The 18,863-nt window shown below is 45.9% G+C and overlaps 1 protein-coding gene across 2 annotated transcripts in view; it reads right to left on the bottom strand.

Annotated features, from left to right (window-relative positions):
- The window catches only part of RAP1A (RAP1A, member of RAS oncogene family), a 50,849-nt gene that overhangs the window by 25,511 nt on the left and 6,475 nt on the right, over nt 1–18,863 (bottom strand). The window contains exon 1 of one of the 2 annotated variants that reach the window (XM_069946289.1): nt 2,907–2,929. The exons of the other annotated variant lie outside the window; for it this stretch is intronic. The gene's annotated coding sequence lies outside the window, so the exon portion shown is untranslated. Of the gene's footprint in view, nt 1–2,906; nt 2,930–18,863 lie in introns of those variants that run through there. 2 annotated transcript variants of the gene reach the window in all.

Raw genomic sequence — 18,863 nt, 5'->3', positions numbered from 1 at the left:
GGGGGATTTATACCTGAAATGTTACTTTAATTGTACGCTGATGAATATTTTAGTATTCTACTCATCAAAGTCCTCTATTATTCAAAAATGGACACCCAGACCCCCTCAATCCCCAGAACAAAGGACTGACTGATGCAACAATTTCTCAGATTTCAAGGGCACTGACATCTCTAAAACAGTTTGTCCTCACTTATATACAGTGGGACAGATTTACTTATTTGATTCTATTGTTTGCACTTGCAGAGTGGAAAGCTTGTTTTGACCTCATTCTAGTGTTAATATTGTGGCAGACATTTGGCTGAAAAAATCCCTCAGTTTAAAGCCCCCCATTACACAGAGCGACTTGAGGAGCAAACAAGTGTTGTCAGCGCTGGTTTGCTCCTCACTCGCTGCCGCCGCTATTGCGCAGCAGCGAGCGAGGGAGCTGCCCAGGTGATCGCTAGATCGTACGGCGAGTCTATAGAATATAGTAGCCAGGTTTGCTGCCGCCGCCCCTATTCTACGGAGCGACGGCAGCAGATCGCTGCTATATGAGTCTGTCTTTCCAATATGTTGAAAGACAAACTGCAACGATCAGCCGACATCGCTCATGTCAGCTGATTGTTGCCTTCTTTAACACAAGACGATTATCGTCTGTAATGGGCGATACTGTCTGAATATGGACGATAATCGTTCCGTGTAATAGGGCCTTAAGACTTTATTTTTAACTATTGTTCTTACAATAGTAAGAACCCTATTAGACGGGCGATTATCTGCTCAGTCAGCCGAGGAACTGATCGGCTGTCTTTCATCAAGTTTAAACATCAGGCATTGCCTGTCACTTCAGAGACCGTGTCAGATGTGGCAACGGTGGCTGCGGTGAGAAGCTAGGACGACACTGGGGAGCATGGCCGTGTAAGTAAAGGTAGATATATATATATATATATATATATATATATATATATATATATATATATATCTTACATGCAAGACAGACATTGACATTTATAAAGTCGGAAGCACATGTATAGTAGTTAAAAAGAAAAAAAAAAAAATCAAAGCTCAGCTTTCAAATACTTGTAAGTCCCGGTAAAATGAAAGCTGAGCTGTGATTGGTTACTGCAGCACAGGCACAGCAGCAGGGTACTACCAGGTGCCATTACTTGGTAAACGCCCTTTCACTTTAGAGGTTGGGGGATTTAGCAGTAATTTTTTCACACTCCTTTATAAGACCCACATGACCACAATTAGCAGGATATGCCTGTGCTCACATGTCAGTACCTTATGTCTTCCCCATTCTGTGTGAGCAGCAGTGGTGAGCATAATAACTTATTCATACTTGTGTTGTTTGGGGGCAGCCTCCCCCGCCGGTGGTGCTGGCCGGGTTCTGGTGGAGCATTTTGGGTTTGGTCCTGTAACATTGGGGTTGCAGGGCAATTCTGCATGTGAACGCTTTGCGGGGTTGGCGGTCACTGACTGACACTGTGTGGAGTTAGGGTACTATTACACGGAACGATAATCGGCCGAATTGGCCCGATTCAGCCGATTATCGCTCCGTGTAATAAATGCAACGATGAGCCGATGACAACGATCAGCTGATCGTTGATATAGGTTAGAACCTATTTTTGTCGGGCACCGCTGCGTGTAATAGCAGTGCACGAGCGGCGACTAACGATATACATTACCCATCCACGTTCCAGGGCTGCTCCTGCCGTCCTCTTCTCCCCGGGTCCCGTGCGCACTCTAGCTTCACAGAGGCCTGTCAGCTGATAGGCCGCTCAGCCAATCACAGGCCGTGGCGGTCCCGCCTGTCAGCTGTGAAGCTAGAGCGCGCGCGGGATCCGGGGAGAAGCGGACGTCAGGAGCAGTCCTGGAACGTAGATGGGTAACGTATGCCAGTTTAGCAAGGGTAAACGATTATCGGGCCGTGTAATAGGCCCAGTAAACGAGCGATGATCTCGCAGATAGGCGCTCGTTTACAGGTATTATTGGGCCCTGCTCGGCCCATGTAATACCACCCTTAGCGTAGGGACCCGTGCGAACCAGGGGACATGCATGTGGTACACGGGGCTATTATGGTTTGATCAAATTATATACAGACACCCTGGTGTTGAATTTTAAAATAGGCCTAGCGGCATTAGTATCAGCCATAGATGGGATGTGCAGCCGTTCCTTTCTCTCCATGTCGAATTTTTTTATTTTATTTTCATGAAAATTTCCAAAACTTTTAAATGGGAACCAATAATCTCTGAAGTGAATCTGATTTTCAAGAAATCCTCAAATAATCAAAATATAAAAACTGCAGCTGCTTTGTTACCCGTTAGATGCTTCACAGGATTTAAATCAGCCAAAATTAAAGAGAAAAAACTTTTTAAGGAGAAGGATGCACTTAAAATATAACTTTTAATTAGTATACATCAATAAAATATTCACACCATGTCGTGTATATACAAAATTAGAAAAAATATAAATCCAGTCTTTTAATGTCAGTCTGCTTACTAGAGTACGTTAAGATGTCAGTGGTGATTAGTACAGCGGTGTCAAAGTTACAAGTCCACCCTGAATCTACCAGTAGACAACACATGTACCACAATTCTTATAAGCAGACAAAAAGACTATAGCACCTGAAATGACCAACTTCCCCGGATGCAACCCACTGTTAAGCAAATGTCGCCAATTGCACAGAATTGGGAGGCCAGGTAAGTGTAACGTCAGTCAAAATCACCAGATATTGTACCAAGTAACCACGCCCAAAGCGTTTCAAAGACCTATGTCAGTCTTCTCATCAGGGGCCAAACGGTCGCAAAAGTCTGGTACAGTAGAATTAGAAACAATCAGAGTGAACATATGTAGATAATAACATCAAAGAACATATGGCACTAGGGATGGTGCTTCCAGTAGGGACCAGGGGCAGCTTTTATATTCACTATCCCAGAAGACCGCAAAGACTTGCAGGTGATGTGTCCAGATACTTGCAGTGGCTGGTACTGGACACTGAGTGGGAAAATGAGGAGGGTAATATAAGTACCACGAATAATCGGTTTGTGAACAAAGCCATGTATATGTAGTAGCAATAAATAGTCCAACAGTGTAAGTACAATTTGTGATACTTACTATACCCGCTATGTCAGTTCACTGTAGCGCGAGTTTAACCGACCGTGTCAAAGCTTACCTATAAGTAAAGTTATAGTGTATTAGCCCAGTCATAATGCTCAGTTCAGTACTTACTTAGTAGTCCTCCACCACGGGGAAAGCATCCCTGCATCCTGCAGTGGCAGAATGTCAGGAGCGCTAGTTGCGGCCCTGCTAAATAGCATGTGCGGGCCCGCGTTCGGGCGTGTGTGTGACGTCACCAGCAAGCTCCGGAGCGCGCCAAACAGATTTCCCCTCCCACGTTCCGCCCACTGTGGGAGTGGCCCACCCTGCATAGTAAACAGAGTGATTTGACAGCGTGATGTGCGCTACGGAGATGGTGATGGCAGGCAGACACCCGATACATTGTCACCATCGGCGCTGCAAATAAAAGTCAGGCTTCAGGAGAAGTTTTAGATACTGGTTTAGCGATGTGTCAAGATACTGTGGGATTAATATAGGGTATGTTTTAGCTTTATGAATTAACCCTATACTCTTCTATCAGGGCGCTTTATGTTGGGGGGCTTCCTAGACACACACAGTAATTTAGTTGTGAACCATAGGGCAGCGATCGATACTACGTAGGGCGAAAAAGGCAAATCTAATTGATGACAACGAGTGAGTTTTTGCTCCCAAAATGCCCCGTTACTCCTACATTCTACGCCCTACCCAAAGTCCACAAGGGGACCAGCCCACTTAAGGGTAGACCCATTGTAGCAGGGATAGGGGGCCTCTCTCAAAACATAGGGATCTATGTAGACAAGATCCTGAGGGATTTTGTCCTAAGCCTACCTTCCTACACAAGGGACACTAGTGACCTACTACAAAAACTTGAATTCCTCATTGTGGAACCAGAAGTGCAGTTGGGGAGTATAGACGTGGAGGCACTATATTCATCCATACCCCACGATTGGGGTATAAAAGCGGTGGATTATTTCTTGTCAACAAGAGGCACACATATGCGGCACATAATACTTTTGTTTTGGAACTTCTGAAATACATACTTACCAGAAACTTCTTCCTGTTCGATGGGCGTTTCTACCACCAGCTCAGGGGTACGGCCATGGGTAGTCCTTGTGCGCCTACCTATGCTAACCTACTCCTGGGCTGGTGGGAGGCCATCGGATGAAAGAGAGCATTTTGGGGATATGGTTCTTTATTGATTCTTTATGGTGCTTTATTGATGATATTTTCATCCTCTGGTCTGGCACTGTAGATGACTTTTCCCTATACATGGCATCTATTAATACTAATTCTATTGGCTTACACTTTACCTTTGAGATTAATAACCATTCACTGACTTTCTTAGATGTCAGGATTTCCAAAACACCACAAGGCTATCTTTACATCACAATATACAGAAAAGAGACCTCCACGAACAGCCTTCTGAGGTGGGAGAGTTGCCACCCTACTCCCCTCAAAAGAGGGATACCAAAAGGTCGATATCTCCGCCTCAGAAGGAACTGTTCGAAGGACAATGACTTTAAGAAACAAGCAAACGACCTAAGAACACGGTTCCTCGCCAGGGGTTACCCTGACTATACCCTTCGCAATGCCTACCAGTCTTCCCGATCCAGACAGAGGGAAGAATTGTTAACACCAAAAACCAAAGCAGAAGAACAGGGCACCTTGAGGATCATTGGGACCTTTGATAGGGCATCACGAGAGGTCAGGGTCGTACTTTCCCGACATTGGAATATCCTTAAAATGGACCCAGACTGTAGTGACATTATTGGGGAGTACCCACTCATAACCTACCGCAGAGGGAGAAGTATAGGGGATCTGGTTATGAACAGCCATTTAAATCCCCTCCCTAAACCTAGCACTTGGCTCCACTCCCTACAGGGTAGGGGCTGTTATCCTTGTGGGCACTGCAAAGCATGCGATCACGTGGCTAAAACAAAGCGGATCATGAGCATAAATACGGGTAAGGCATACACCATCAATACCTTCCTTAACTGTAGCAGTAACGCTGTTATCTATGTGGCAACATGTAACTGTAGAAAACAATGCGTGGGCAAAACCATCAGAGAGTGGCGTAGACGAATACTCGAACATTTGGGAGACATTAGACATAAACGAGATACCCTTTTGGCCAGGCACATCCACGAGTCACATGGGGGATGTTCGGGATCCCTTGTATTTACAGCTATAGACTGCCTGAAACCTTCAGCCAGGGGAGGTGACCTAGACAGAGCTCTCTTGCAAAAAGAGAGCAGATGGACTTATACCCTGCAGACAATATCCAAAGGGTTTAAGTGAAACCATGAATTTTGCCTGTTTCATCTAACTACTCGACCTTATAGACTTAACTGGCTTGGCAAGGTAGTTAGGGACAGTCCTAGTGGACTGGAACCGAGATAGATAAGCCAGTTTGTCCTTGAGTGTAGGGTACATCAGGGGACATTAGGGTAGGTTCCTGAGTGGGACCGTCCTTATTAGGACGGCCACCCCACCTAGGCTTAGGGCCTTAGTGTTGGGCATTCTAGGGTCAAATAGGCCTAAATGTAGACTGTCTCTACCATATTTGGCCACCCTCCCTCTCCCTAGACTTGTAACCCTACTCATCTAATGACCAGACTACACTGTCCTCCCTATATCGATCCCTGCCCTATGGTTCACAACTAAATTACTATGTGTGTCTAGGAAGCCCCCCAACATAAAGCGCCCTGATAGAAGAGTATAGGGTTAATTCATAAAGCTAAAACATACCCTATATTAATCCCACAGTATCTTGACACATCGCTAAACCAGTATCTAAAACTTCTCCTGAAGCCTGACTTTTATTTGCAGCGCCGATGGTGACAATGTATCGAGTGTCTTCCTGCCATCACCATCTCCGTAGCGCACATCACGCTGTCAAATCACTGTTTACTATGCAGGGTGGGCCACTCCCACAGTGGGCGGAACGTGGGAGGGGAAATCTGTTCGGCGCACTCCGGAGCTTGCTGGTGACGTCACACACACGCCCGAACGCGGGCCCGCACATGCTATTTAGCAGGGCCGCAACTAGCGCTCCTGACATTCTGCCACTGCAGGATGCAGGGATGCTTTCCCCGTGGTGGAGGACTACTAAGTAGTTTTTATGTCTGGGTCATCTCCCCTGAACTGAGCATTATGACTGGGCTAATACACTATAACTTTACTTATAGGTAAGCTTTGACACGGTCGGTTAAACTCACGCTACAGTGAACTGACATAGCGGGTATAGTAAGTATCACAAATTGTACTTACACTGTTGGACTATTTAATGCTACTACATATACATGGCTTTGTTCACAAACCGATTATTCGTGGTACTTATTACCCTCCTCATTTTCCCACTCAGTGTCCAGTACCAGCCACTGCAAGTATCTGGACACATCACCTGCAAGTCTTTGCGGTCTTCTGGGATAGTGAATATAAAAGCTGCCCCTGGTCCCCACTGGAAGCACCATCCCTAGTGCCATATGTTCTTTGATGTTATTATCTACATATGTTCACTCTGATTGTTCCTAATTCTACTGTACCAGACTTTTGCGACCGTTTGGCCCCTGATGAGAAGACTGACATAGGTCTTTGAAACGCTTTGGGCGTGGTTACTTGGTACAATATCTGGTGATTTTGACTGACGTTACACTTACCTGGCCTCCCAATTCTGTGCGATTGGCGACATTTGCTTAACAGTGGGTTGCATCCGGGGAAGTTGGTCATTTCAGGTGCTATAGTCTTTTTGCCTGCTTATAAGAATTGTGGTACATGTGTTGTCTACTGGTAGATTCAGGGTGGACTTGTAACTTTGACACCGCTGTACTAATCACCACTGACATCTTAACGTACTCTAGTAAGCATTAAGACTGGATTTATATTTTTTCGAATGATTTTGTATATACACGACACGGTGTGACTATTTTAGATGTATACTAATTAAAAGTTATGTTTTAAGTGCTTCTCCTTAAAAAGTTTTTTCTAATTGTTGTGAAGGTGGTTGTTGCAATAGATGGTTTGATGTACCATACTTACATCGATAGATTCTGAAAATTAAAGAGAAGGCAACATTTTTTTTTAAGTTTTTTTTTTTGCATGTTTTCAATTGTAATCTGGGCATGTGCACACTACGGAATCCCGACGGAACACCCGCAGCTCGCACCACCACCAGTGGTCCAATAGGCTTCATTCTATGGTTTACCAGATTCTGCCGTCCGCCCAAAAAATGAACCAGCTCATTCTTAGAGCGGATGGTGGAAGTGTGCACATACCCTTACAGCAGGCTACCCAACACAAACATTCATCTCTATATGTAGGGCCACAACTCTACACAGTTTATAGATATTTCACATGTGGCACCTAGTGTGCTCTTTGCTTCACAAGCTACAGAAATAAAGAACCACCTTAGGGATTTGGTGTCTGCTATTTATTAGGTTGTTTTTTGGGGGGTACCATATTGGGTTTGCAAAGTTACTTGGGAACACCTCCAAAGAAAACATTAAGGGAACTTCTTAAGAGACCAGTGGCCGAGCTTCACAGGCTTCAACACTGCAAGATTGCTAATGGGCTACAGAGAGTGCCCCCTCCCCATCAACCCAGTAAGTGGTCTCAGAAGCAGAGCCCACCCAATCATCAAGGCGTACCTGTACACCTGAAACCGTAAGGAGTTAAAACCAGAAAAACTGATATAACACTTCAGGGTCTCTCACTTTATGTGGTTATAGGACTATAATGCTTTAAATTATCAGAGTGTGGCAGTAGTGGTGGGTGCCCGGCTATCACTGACAGCGGGGGTCCGCCTCGGATGGCACGGCATGGCTTCAGTGCCCTTTTCATCCACAAACATAACTGTACATCCATGAGCGAGAATGCACCACAATGGACGTACAGTTGCGTCCGCAGTCCTGAAGGGGTTAAACACTGGATTCCTAGCAGATGTTGCTGCAAAAAGAGAGGGGCCCATAGCACATTATGGCACTGAAGCTCAGCCCTATTCAAATGAATGGCTTTTATAAGGGTTATTTCCATTTCGTCTAGCAGTTATATTTGTAGGGCTGTGTACTACTTTTTTCTGCTGTTTTCCTGTCATTGCTGACAGCTTATAGTCTAGGTTACTAAACACTAGGGCTGGGCGATATTGGCCTAAATCAATATCGCGGTTTATCGCACTTGTAGCCGTGGTAACGATAATTGAACTATAATTATGACACGCCCCTTTTTGCAAACCACACCCACTTGCCCTGCCAAACTGGCGATATTTTGATTTAAAAAAGTCAGCACTGAGCAGTAACCCATGGTTAGTCTATTATCATTATTATTATTTGTTATTATTAGGGGGTCTCAGCAGAGACCTGGACATGTGTATATACAGGTATACAGCCTCTACAGGGTATACACAGGTCACAGAGGGATAGGTGTGTATGACTATATGGGGGGGATGGATTGGGGTGCATTACTACACAGGAGGTTGGGATCGGGTTACAGGACTATACAGGCAGCACATAGGGATAGGGGCGGATAGGGGTGTATGACTATATACGGGAGGGCGGATAGGGGTGATTGACTATATACGGGAGGGCGGATAGGGGTGTATGACTATATACGGGAGGGCGGATAGGGGTGTATGACTATATACGGGAGGGCGGATAGGGGTGTATGACTATATACGGGAGGGCGGATAGGGGTGTATGACTATACAGGGAGGGCGGATAGGGGTGTATGACTATACAGGGAGGGCGGATAGGGGTGTATGACTATACAGGGAGGGCGGATAGGGGTGTATGACTATACAGGGAGGGCGGATAGGGGTGTATGACTATACAGGGAGGGCGGATAGGGGTGTATGACTATACAGGGAGAGCGGATAGGGGTGTATGACTATACAGGGAGGGCGGATAGGGGTGTATGACTATACAGGGAGGGCGGATAGGGGTGTATGACTATACAGGGAGGGCGAATAGGGGTGTATGACTATACAGGGAGGGCGCACAGGGGTGTATGACTATACGGGGGGGGGCAGATAGGGGTGAATGACTATACAGGAGGGGGGGGGGGAATATAGGGGTGTATGACTATACGGGGGGGTGGGGGGCAGATAGGGGCGTATGACTATACGGGGGGGCGGACAGGGTTGTATGACTGTACGGGGGGGGGGCGCGGATAGGAGGGTATGACTATACAGGGAAGGCGGACAGGGGTGTATAACTATACGGAGGGGTGAATAGGGGGTGTGTAACTTTACAGGGGGCACATAGGAATGGCAGGCGGATAGGAGTGTATTATACAGGGAGGTGCATGCTGGTACCTGTAGTCCCACAGCACACAGCACAAAAACATGTGCAGGGACTCCGGTATCAGAGCGGGAGGTGGAGGAGCAGCAGGGCCAAGTTGACAATGCCGCCCCACCCACCCCCCGCAGCCAAGCGCCCCCCGCCCATCCGAGCGCCCTCACCCCCTCCCCACACGTCCATCCATGCGCCCACCCGTCAAGTCCGGCGTCCCTGCACACACAGCACATTGACATGTGCAGCGCTCGCCGGCCGGAGGAAGGGGGGTGCGCTCGGACAGGACTGGTGCCAGGGAGGGCAATGTCAATGTGCTGTGTGTGCAGGGACGCCGGACGGGACCAGACTTGACGGGTGGGCGCATGGATGGACAGGTGCGGCAGGATGGGGCCTGGGACTGGACGAGTGAGGGCGCTCGGACGGGCGGCATTGTCACCTGAGCCCTGCTGCTCCTCCACCTCCCGCTCTGATACCAGCGTCCCTGTGTGCAGTGACGCCGGCATGTCAGAGGTGGAGGAGCAGCAGAAAAAATACTGCAGATACCGTCCTGGCTAAGTTGAGGTCGGTTAACCGACGCCAGTGACTATCGGTATTTTTGCGGTATACCGCCCAGCCCTACTAAACACTGCACTACCCTAAAAGCAGTCGTCTACTTTCTTAAAGATAAACTTGCACAAGCCTGCTAATATGTCCCTGCAGCCCCCTACCTCTTTTTTCCAGCGAGCGGTCTCTTTCACCTATTCGCAGTAAGGGCCCTACTACACAGGACAATTCCATGCAATAGAGACAAGGATCATCGGCTGATTGTTGTTTTATGTTGGGACCTAAAATTGTCGGGCGCCGACCACGCATCGCTACATGTAATAACAATGCACGGCCAACAGCCGACGATTCTCCAAACACCTGATACCTTACCTCTTCCCCGGTCCCGATGTCCATGCAGCCCTTTCTGACCGATTATCTAGCAGATCAACACTCGTTTACTAATATGATCAGGCTGTAGTCAGCCCATGTAATGGGACCCTTACAGCAGCCAGTCTCCATTAGAGACCGGCGGCTTATGCATACCTGATAATACATACTGTAGGTAAGCATGACCGTAGGAAGCAGTGGGCGGGCTGCAGTGTCCCCAGCCCTGCTAATGGATTGCCAGCTCAGCCAGTCAGTGACTGGGGTGGGACAACACTGCAGTCAGTGACTGGCTGAGCCAGCAATCCATCTCTGGGGCTGTGACGTACCAGAAAGCCGATAGAAAAGGACATTCAGCCGCATAGCTGGAAGTATCACCAAGTTTTAACGTGTCAGGGAGAGCTGGAGGAGGCTGGCAAGGGTCAGCAGCAGTAATGCCAAGATGCGGGGCACAGGGATGAGTAAGTATATATTCTTTATTGTTTTCCCACACCCCCAGTATGCCGGTGATTATTTCTCTAGATCTCTTTAAAGCGCTTTTCTATGACAGTCCTTAGGATAGGCCATCAGTACCAGATCTGACGGCACTCACAGATCAGCTGATAGGAGTGGCAGAGTTCAGACAAGAGGCCCTGCCTTTTACCAGAAATTGCTATGTACACTCTAGTGGCTGTGAATGGTACTGCAGCTCATTACAGTACCATTTAAATACAATAAAGAGGATTTATTATTTGCAGTGTATGTACTGTCAGCCTGATCTATGAAAGCTTTTGTATAGCATGTGCATAATTTACAAAGTCAGAGTATGTTTACAATGAGTAAATCAGGTGGAAAGATCCGCCACGGAATCCCGCCTAAGTGTTCCATACCCAGTCTATGGAAGAGCGCGCGTTCCTCCTCTGCTGCGGCTCTCCACTCAAAGTAGTGACATGTCACTTCTTTAAAGTGACACTCTTCCCCCCCCCCCTTTTTGCTTTCTGACTTCTCTACACCGGTGTAATGGGTAAATTTACCAGTTTTCATACCTTATTTTATATCATACATTATGGTGCTTGTTCAAATAAAAAAAAGTGATCTTTTATCAACTGCAGATAGTGCTAAGTGGGCCCCTCAATGACAACAGCACATAGGCCCCGCCCCTGTCAAACATTGGAACGGGCTGGCCTAAAGGTCGAGCCCCACCCCCCTCTAGACCGGCCCATACCATTTCAAAGGGGCGGGACCTATGTGCCAATGACATCATGGAGGGGCGGGCCAATGGTGGGGCTGTGGGTAGGACCAAGTGGTGCTATTGCCACTTGGCAAATGAGGTTCAATGTAGATAAATGTAAAGTTATGCACCTGGGTACTAATAACCCGCATGCATCATATGTCCTGGGGGGGGTTACTCTGGGAGAGTCACTGATGGAGAAGGATCTGGGTGTACTTGTAGATAATAGACTACAGAACAGCACACAAGGTCAGTCAGCTGCTTCTAAGGCCAGCAGGATATTGTCATGTATATAACAAGCCTGGACTCACGGGACAGGGATATAATATTACCGCTTTATAAAGCTTTGGTGCGGCCCCATCTGGAGTATGCCGTCCAGTTTTGGAACCCGATTCATAAAAAGGACGTTCTAGAGCTGGAGAGGGTACAAAGACGGGCAACTAAACTAATAAGGGGAATGGAGCATCTTAGTTATGAGGAGAGATTAAAAGAATTACATTTGTTTAGTCTGGACAAGAGACGTTTAAGGGGAGATATGATTAACTTATTTAAATATATAAATGGCCCCTACAAGAAATATGGGGAAAAGATGTTCCAGGTAAAACCCCCTCAAAGGACAAGAGGGCACTGCCTCCGCCTGGAGAGACAAGAGGGCGCTGCCTCCGCCTGGAGAGACAAGAGGGCGCTGCCTCCGCCTGGAGAGACAAGAGGGCACTGCCTCCACCTGGAGAAAAAAAGGTTCAATCTCCGGAGGCGACAAGTCTTCTTTACCATGAGAACAGTGAATCTGTGGAACAGTCTACCACAGGATCTGGTCACAGCAAAAACAGTAGAGGGCTTCAAAACAGGGCTAGACAAGTTCTTAGAGCAAAATAATATAAATGCATATGTATAGAACCTATCACCCCTCCCCCTTCCCTGTATCCATCCCCTCCTTGTATATCCCCCTTCCCTGTATCCATCCCCTCCTTGTATATCCCCCTTCCCTGTATCCATCCCCTCCTTGGTTGAACTTTGTGTCTTTTTTCAACCGTATTAACTATGTAACTATATTGCTGTGAAGCCCCGCCCACTTAGCACAATCTGCAGTTGATTACTTTTTACTGGAACAAGCACCATGACATATGATATAAAATAAGGTAAGAAAACTGCTTAATTTACCCATTACACCTGTGTAGAGAAGTCATAATGCTAAAAGGAGGACAGTGTCACTTTAAGCGGAGAGCGGCGGCAGCAGAGGAGTGCACACTCTCCCATAGAGTAGCAGTGTCACACAGGCGGGATTCAGCAGTGGAACTTCCACCTGATTTACTCAGTGTGAACGTACCCTCACATGGTATGGTAGATCTGGGCAAACCTAAAGAAAGACCGTTCAGAGCTTGTGTAGATTTGTGCAGAAATGGTCATCCCCGGCTAACTTTGCTGCAGAGCCCCTGCCACACACAGCTTCCTCTAATGCTAATAAGTATTAGAATAGACACGGGGGAGGCGCAGTATCAATGTTGCCAAGATCTATGTCAGGGCTTCTGTAGCCTTGCAGTTCCGGACACAGCCTCTGGCAGCAGCACTCCAATCAATACAAACTTTAATAAAGATAAATAAAATTCTAATAAAAAGTGATATTACAAAGTTGTATAGCTATGAATGAAATGATCAGCTGATTGTCCTGAGGGAAGCCATCGCCTGCAAAACAATTTAGTATTACACGGCTGCCGCTGAAATGTATACGCATTCACATAATAAAAAGGAGAGCTGCTTTTATAGTGCTGGTACTACATGTTGTGAGCTGGGTGCCCCTTCTAAGCCATGTACACAGGGGTGGTCTTCATTAAACAACCTCTGTAAACATTTGTAGGTCCATCAGAAGTGAAATGAGTTATGTAGGGTAGCACAGCCAGTACTTACACAACACACACCTAAAGGAAGCTATGATTCATACTTGCTTTGCTAAGGGATACACCCTTACAATGTCAAGGAATGATGGATTTAAATACAGAACTCTGAGATAAATTACCTAGTACATTGGGCCTTAAAATTCTATTTACAAAAACATTTCACACGTCAATCAATTAATACCAATCAGAGGAATAGACAAGGAGAAGCCCAAACAGTTAATACATTACCTGTCTATGTTCCTGGCCTGGCTGACAGGCCGCTCTGAAGCTCCAGAGAGCGCGGTGCCGGGGCGCAGAGTGTGGGAGAACCCCAGGAACGTGGACAGGTAATGTATTAACTGTTTGGGTAAGGGCTGCATGGACATCGATAAAGATAAATGTGCAGCCCTTGCTAAATGATCAGTCTGTGTAATAGGCCCAGTAAACAAGCGCCGAATCTAGCAGATCACTGCTTGTTTATAATAATGATCGGGCCTGTGCAATAGTACCCTTAGTCTACAGGTCACACACAAACGATTGACGTTGTTTTCCTGATCAGTGCGGGGTTCATTTAACCAATCATGTCAGAACTTTTCCATAAATGACAGGTATACTTTACATGAGGGGTCACTGTGAGGCCTTTTAAACTTCCGAGTGCAGTTGTTGGAAGTTTTGGATGCTGTGGAATTGCTTCAGGTGTCGGCAGAGTTCTGCCCTAATTCTGAGGTCAGCTGAAATATACACAGAAGTTTAAAAGGCTTCACTGTGATTGGTACCAGTCACCCCAAAAATGCCCAGGAAGCTAAACATACGATCTAGACCCCTGCACTTCCAAACATCCAAATGGTGTGTTCGAGTTGGCTGTAATCCCGCATCTCAAGAGTCAGGGCTCAGGGACGGCCCTTCCAATGTGCAGAACGAATCCTGCCCTTGGCTCAGATGCTCCCAAAGAAGTGGGCTTCATATGTATAGCTTTCTGTTTCTTCACTTATTACCAAAAAAAGCTTTTTCCCTGCACTTACTACTGCATCAAGGCTTCCCTTCCTGGATAACATGGTGATGCCACTTCCTGGATAACATGGTGATGCCACTTCCTGGATAACATGGTGATGCCACTTCCTGGATAACATGGTGATGCCACTTCCTGGATAACATGGTGATGCCACTTCCTGGATAACATGGTGATGCCACTTCCTGGATAACATGGTGATGCCACTTCCTGGATAACATGGTGATGCCACTTCCTGGATAACATGGTGATGCCACTTCCTGGATAACATGGTGATGCCACTTCCTGGATAACATGGTGATGCCACTTCCTGGATAACATGGTGATGCCACTTCCTGGATAACATGGTGATGCCACTACCTGGATAACATGGTGATGCCACTACCTGGATAACATGGTGATGCCACTACCTGGATAACATGGTGATGCCACTTCCTGGATAACATGGTGATGCCACTTCCTGGATAACATGGTGATGTCACTTCCTGGATAACATGGTGATATCACTACCCAAGAGCTGTGCGGGCTGTGGCTGCGGGAGAGGATGATGGCAGGGGGACACTGAGGGACAAAGGGCACTGGAGGGACACTGAGCATCCCTCTGCCATCATCCTCTCCAGCAGCCACAGCCCGCACAGCTCTGGGAGTCGGGGCGTGACATCACCATGTTATCCAGGAAGTGACATCCCCATGTTATCCAGGAAGTGACATCACCATGTCATCCAGGAAGTGACATCACCATGTTATCCAGGGAGTGAAGCCTTGATGCAGTAGTAAATGCAGGGAAAAAAAAGCACTTTATAAGCATTTCCCTAATAAGTGTATATTCGGGATATGTATAACTTTTGGAGGCCAATACAACACTTTAATAAAAATGTTCGCCGGACTTCTCCTTTAAGCTTCCAGGATCCTGATTTAGGGTATAAACACACACACCGTATACGCAGCGTATTTACTGCTGCGATACGCAGCAAATACGCAACAGATTAGATTTAAATAACTGAACACAGCATCAAATCTGCTGCAGATTTGCTGCGTATACGGTGTGTGTGTTTGTACCCTTATGGAAAGAAAAAAAACAAAAGAAAAACAACTTGTGTGTGAATGAGGCCTGTGTTAAAGGTTTCTATCTCTCCAACTGTGAAGAGCTTGTACAGAACAGTCTAAAAAGCTTGAGCATATAGGAGCCTGCAGCTTAGTTTCCCCTGTGCCTTACCAGCCACTAGGGGGCAACTCACAATTAAAGAAGCTCTGCTCTAAACATCCAACATCGTTTTTATTTTAAAATAAAATTCTCCGAAGAAAATGATTGAAACTGGAAACTGAACTGACAGCTACAACATGGATCAGAACAGTCATTGAGGAGTGAAGTCACATTCAGGCCATGTCCCCACTACATATAAACAACAGGCTTTATTTGGCACTCAAAACAAAGGCCGTTGTTTTAAATAAATAAAAAAAATTGTATTGACGTCTATGGACAACTGTTGGAAATAAATGAACATTATTTCGCCGGCCGCAGCCAAACAACGGATGTTGTGCAATACATTGTGTGAAACAACGGCCACTGTTTGCATTGACTTTAATACAAATCATTGCATTATGAAAAGAACGGTCATAGTTTTACCTGAAAACTTCCCTTTTCATCAAAAATACGGTCTGTGAACATAGTCTCAAAAGGTAATGTGTCAGCAGAAAATGTCCTATTGTTTAAAGCAGCAAGCAACACATTAGCTGAGCTTCGGGTATCTATGCAGACGACCACGCCGGGTCTATAACTGCACGCCACCCACATCCTGATCCAACTGAGGTTGTGCGCATAACTGACCTGGTGTGGTTGTCTCCATGAAACCTAAACTTCCTGCTACAAATGGATTGCGCGCTTGACCAGGTCCAGACTTTGTGACAGGTATCCTTAGAATCAAGTTTTTACGCTAAACATATTCACTAACTTTTCTTCTTATCCTCTAACTATCCATTTAATTATTTGCATTAAAAAAAAAAAAATTATCTAGACATCTAGCAGTTTTCTTTTTGGCCACTAGGCTTAAAATTAAGCTGAGACTACTTCTTCTGCTGGAAAGCGATCTGTACACTGTTAGGCTATGTTCACACGTAGTAAGATACCGGCCGTTTCGTGACCTAGACGGGTCACGGAACGGCCAGTGTCCGAGAAGATCATCCTGGCCAGTACTGCAGTTGCACGCTCCATTGTGTGAACTGACAGGGTTTTCTGCGTCCGCTATTCATTGAATAGCGGCCGCAAAAACCTGACATGTCAGTCTCTTGCAGCGCTGCTATGGATCTCGGCCGGAGTGTATACTATGTGTATACACTCCAGACGGGATTTCCTCAGGTGCAGCATTACGTAAGTACCATAGAAATCACAGCCATTGTTACAACGGCCGTGATTACTACAGTACTTACGTAGTGTGAACACAGCCTTTACAGTAAAAGGGGACACCAGTAGACAGATGACAAAAGTCTTTCTGATTCCCCCTCCCTGTGGAGTGACCTTGAGTCTCGATATTGTCCATGTCCATGAGGCTTGCAGTAAAGCATGTCACTAAATGCTGTTCAGATTTGCCAAGATGGTAGTCCCTATAATAATGTACTACAAATGTACCAGACCCTTTAAGGAAACATCCCCACCATTCCAGCACTGATGCTTAGGAAGTTCTCCCAGTCCTGGCTTATTTTCCTGGAGTACTCACTTCCATAGTACATCTAGATTATTGCCTAAATGGCATATGATCTCTCTGTGAAGCTCCAGAGAGGGAGAATTCATGACATTACAGAAAATACGCCATGTACGTATGGGTACGTGACTGGGCATATACCATGGCATAACCAGGATGAGGCTCACTGACGTTAATAGACTGAACTTAAGTGACAATGTTTGGTCTACTTCTCCAACAGACAAAGGGTGCCTTTAACACAGATTTATCTGACAGATTTTTGAAGCCAAAGCCAGGAACAGACTAGAAACAGGTCAAAGGAAAGATTGAGATTTCTCCTCTTTTCAAATCCATTCCTGTCTTTGGCTTCAAAAATCTGTCTGATAAATCTTTTAGTCAGCGAGACAAATTTGAGTTCCCAAGTGCTCACAGCAATTTCCTATGTTCTGGAAGCAAAGATGGATACATAAAAGGTACTATGTGTAGCCTTCACCTAAGGCCTTATTCACATGTTCCATAATTGTGTCTGCAATTACGTAGTTGAGTTATCACCCATTGATTTCTATAGGACCATTCACACCATCAGTACATTATGAGCCTACATTCTGAAAAAAAAAAAATGTCCTAGCGCAGATCCAGAGGTTACAGACAGTAACCTTTTGGCATTCACAACATCTGCAAAAAAATGTGGATGTGCAACGGACAAACTGGTTACAGTTTTTGAACCTGATCTACCTTATTTAAACTAATACAGTACAAATTTAACAGATCCTCGAAAAATTTGGATTGTGCATACAATCTGCATTTTTTTTTTTTTTGACGGATTGCGGATTTTGATGGCGGAAAGAACAAACAGGCAAGAAAAAAAAAACAAAAAAAAAAAAAACACTGAACATGTGCATAAGGCCTTACAGCTATGTTCACACAAGATATATTTTCGTTTAACTAAGGCGGTTGCTGCCGACTGCAACAGCCGTGATTAATACGAAAATATACGTGCCATTGCCGCCTATGGAATCTCGGCCGGAGTGTATACACATGATATACATTCCGGCTGGGATCCCTAGTGGCGCCGCAAACAACTGACATGAATAGCGGCCGCAGAAAACCCTGTCAGTGCACACTGGGGAGCGAGCAGCCGTAGCAGCAGTGTGGCTCTGATGCGGGCGTGCACGGATGCGGCCGCATCAGAACTCTGCGGCTGGGTCACAGAACAGTCGGTCTCATACTGTGCATGAACACGGCCTTATAACTATTTCAGAAGATGATTTGCACCTGAGCCGCAGTTCGTTGATCGTATCTTTTGTGCAGCCCATAGAATCATAGAATCCTTACCCTGTATATAGGAGATGGGCAGGGTGAATACTCTCCTTACCCTGTATATAGGAGATAAGCAGGGTGAATACTCTCCTTACCCTGTATATAGGAGATGGGCAGGGTGAATACTCTCCTTACCCTGTATATAGGAGATAAGCAGGGTGAATACTCTCCTTACCCTGTATAAGAGGTCAATCAGGGTGAATACTCCACAACACACAGATTACTTGTCATACACAGCAGTATACCATATACCTATATACCGTATATAGCAGTATACCATATACACCCTATATACCATATATAGCAATATACCGTCTACCTGTTGCCTTCCATCTGGTTCCTCGGGTAAGCCGATCCCTAGACACACAGTATATAGATATGGCAGGGCAATCCCCAGACACAGCATATAGATGAGGTGGATACAAAGTATATAGATGGGGCGATGCTCAGACACAGTATATATTTACAGGTCACACACAGTATATAGATGGGGCAGTGTGA

The sequence above is a fragment of the Dendropsophus ebraccatus genome, chromosome 11, assembly GCF_027789765.1.
Source record: "Dendropsophus ebraccatus isolate aDenEbr1 chromosome 11, aDenEbr1.pat, whole genome shotgun sequence".
NCBI lineage: Eukaryota > Metazoa > Chordata > Amphibia > Anura > Hylidae > Dendropsophus > Dendropsophus ebraccatus.
Note: the sequence above shows the minus strand (reverse complement) of the source record. Positions and strands in the feature narration are given on the sequence as shown.